The sequence below is a fragment of the Oncorhynchus keta genome, chromosome 14 (genome assembly GCF_023373465.1).
Source record: "Oncorhynchus keta strain PuntledgeMale-10-30-2019 chromosome 14, Oket_V2, whole genome shotgun sequence".
Taxonomy (NCBI): Eukaryota; Metazoa; Chordata; class Actinopteri; order Salmoniformes; family Salmonidae; genus Oncorhynchus; species Oncorhynchus keta.
This window is the reverse complement of record NC_068434.1, coordinates 12,309,703-12,313,338: the sequence shown is the minus strand read 5'-3', so window position 1 is coordinate 12,313,338 and position 3,636 is coordinate 12,309,703.

The following is a 3,636-nucleotide window of genomic DNA, read 5'->3' as shown; positions in this document are numbered from 1 at the left end:
CCCCAGCCCCTACTCACTACCCAGCTCCATCTCCAGCCCCTACTCACTACCCAGCTCCATCCCCAGCCCCTACTCACTACCCAGTTCCATCCACAGCCCCTACTCACTATCCAGCTCCATCCACAGCCCCTACTCACTACCCAGCTCCATCCACAGCGCCTACTCACTATCCAGCTCCATCCACAGCCCCTACTCACTATCCAGCTCCATCCACAGCCCCTACTCACTACCCAGCCCCATCCACAGCCCCTACTCACTATCCAGCTCCATCCACAGCCCCTACTCACTATCCAGCTCCATCCACCGCCCCTACTCACTACCCAGCTCCATCCCCAGCCCCTACTCACTATCCAGCTCCATCCACAGCCCCTACTCACTACCCAGCTCCATCCCCAGCCCCTACTCACTACCCAGCTCCCTCCCCAGCCCCTACTCACTACCCAGCTCCATCCCCAGCCCCTACTCACTACCCAGCTCCATCCCCAGCCCCTACTCACTATCCAGCTCCATCCCCAGCCCCTACTCACTACCCAGCCCCATCCCCAGCCCCTACTCACTACCCAGCTCCATCCCCAGCCCCTACTCACTACCCAGCTCCATCCACAGCCCCTACTCACTATCCAGCTCCATCCCCAGCCCCTACTCACTACCCAGCTCCATCCCCAGCCCCTACTCACTACCCAGCTCCATCTCCAGCCCCTACTCACTACCCAGCTCCATCCCCAGCCCCTACTCACTACCCAGTTCCATCCACAGCCCCTACTCACTATCCAGCTCCATCCACAGCCCCTACTCACTACCCAGCTCCATCCACAGCCCCTACTCACTACCCAGCTCCATCCACAGCGCCTACTCACTATCCAGCTCCATCCACAGCCCCTACTCACTATCCAGCTCCATCCACCGCCCCTACTCACTACCCAGCCCCATCCACAGCCCCTACTCACTACCCAGCTCCATCCCCAGCCCCTACTCACTACCCAGCTCCATCCCCAGCCCCTACTCACTATCCAGCTCCATCCCCAGCCCCTACTCACTATCCAGCCCCATCCACAGCCCCTACTCACTATCCAGCTCCATCCACAGCCCCTACTCACTATCCAGCTCCATCCCCAGCCCCTACTCACTACCCAGCTCCACCCCCAGCCCCTACTCACTATCCAGCTCCATCCCCAGCCCCTACTCACTATCCAGCTACATCCCCAGCCCCTGCTCACTATCCAGCTCCATCCCCAGCCACTACTCACTATCCAGCCCCATCCACAGCCCCTACTCACTATCCAGCTCCATCCACAGCCCCTACTCACGATCCAGCTCCATCCCCAGCCCCTACTCACTACCCAGCTCCATCCCCAGCCCCTACTCACTATCCAGCTCCATCCCCAGCCCCTACTCACTATCCAGTTCCATCCACAGCCCCTACTCACTATCCAGCTCAATCCCCAGCCCCTACTCACTATCCAGCTCCATCCACAGCCCCTACTCACTACCCAGTTCCATCCCCAGCCCCTACTCACTATCCAGCTCCATCCCCAGCCCCTACTCACTATCCAGCTCCATCCACAGCCCCTACTCACTATCCAGCTCCATCCCCAGCCCCTACTCACTATCCAGCTCCATCCCCAGCTCCTACTCACTATCCAGTTCCATCCCCAGCCCCTACTCACTATCCAGCTCCATCCCCAGCCCCTTCTCACTATCCAGTTCCATCCCCAGCCCCTACTCACTACCCAGCTCCAGCCCCTACTCACTATCCAGCTCCATCCGAAGCCCCTACTCACTACCCAGTTCCATCCACAGCCCCTACTCACTACCCAGTTCCAGCCCATACTCACTACCCAGCTCCAACCTCTACTCACTACCCAGTTCCAGCCCATACTCACTACCCAGCTCCAACCTCTACTCACTACCCAGTTCCAGCCTCTACTCACTACCCAGTTCCAGCCTCTACTCACTACCCAGTTCCAGCCTCTACTCACTACCCAGTTCCAGCCTATACTCACTACCCAGTTCCAGCCTCTACTCACTACCCAGTTCCAGCCTATACTCACTACCCAGTTCCAGCCTCTACTCACTACCCAGCTTCAGCCCATACTCACTACCCAGCTCCAACCTCTACCCACTACCCAGCACCTACTCACTACCCAGCTCCAACCCCAGCCATTACTCACCACCCAGCCCCTACACACCACCCAGCTCCATCCTCAGCTCCAGAAGAGAGTATTTGTATGTGTTTCCCCCTGTGGACACGACATGTATGAGGGTGGATGAAATAGCAGCTCTGTTATAGTGTCACCTAGTGGACATTCGTATCGCATACACCTCTAACCACAGCTTCAAACCTTACCGGCTGGCCTGCAAAGATCATTGTTTATTTAATCGATAATCTTATTTTATAATTTTATCCTGTTACAACAATATAAGTAATTTCTTATTATGTAATTACTATTATGGATCAGATTGAAACCTTAAGGAAATTAGCAAATATTGAAATAACCAAGACAGAATACCATAATCATGAAAAACGTTTGACTATAAACTGCAATTCATTTATGTTGTGCTGGAATACATAAAACATACAAAGTTTCTGGCTACACAAATGTATTCGTTAAAATGTAACAAGCTGCATGTTAGCTTACGTTACAACATGTATATGGTTACATACTGGTGCCGGATGTGAAAAGCCAGTCGGTTCTCTGCTTTAGTGTGTGGTTTTGCTATTGGTCCATTGCTCTTACCGTGGAGAAATCTTGTCCAATCGAAAGCGTCCTTATGAATTCGCGGGAAAGTAAACGGATTCTCACAGTTAAATACTTTTGATGAGTTTATCGTTGGATAGTTTGAGTTAAACTCCTATTCGACTTAAAGCTTATTGGCCAGAGTCCTTTTAAGGCAAATAAGCAGAGCATGAAGACAGACTTTGCCAGCTGTTTGATCTAAACGCTTGTCTAAAGCATAAGGGCCGGTTTCGAAATATAAAGTATAATTTGGACCACATAATTGCTGCTGATCAACTATACTGTTGACAATTAAACTCCTATCAGACAATTTCAATGGCTTAAACCCCATCTTAATGGGAAAAAGGATCTAACCAAGACATGCAGTATGGCCTATGAGTTCTCAGACAAATGTCCTAAACAGTAGAATGGGTGGAAGTGTGTGTGTGTGTGTGTGTGTGTGTGTTGAACTGGTAGCTAGCAACAATCGCATAATTAAGAAGTATTGTCTTTAAATTCAGTGGTTGTAAGTTATTTTCAAGTACAGATGCACCACTGAAATGATATTAGAAGACTCAAATGATCACATGTAATTACAGGGGTCAGCTGAATTTAACTTCAATTCCAAGAGTTGAACTTTGCTTCAGTACAACTTGAAAGTCCCACATTCAAAGGCTTGCTGCGATGTTTGGCGTTATTGGCACCAATTCATTGGTTAATCGTAGCCAGAATAAGCAATCTTTTGTACGGAGACAAAGAGCTCACCTCTATTGCTTGCTAGCTAGTTGTGTAACGTTTTAATACTTGTCGTTTTGAAAATGAGTTTATTTAATTTGGACCGGTTTCGTTTTGACAATAATAAAACAACGTCAAACCAGGACAAATACACCGGTTCCGTAAGTCCAGAGTCAGAAAAGGC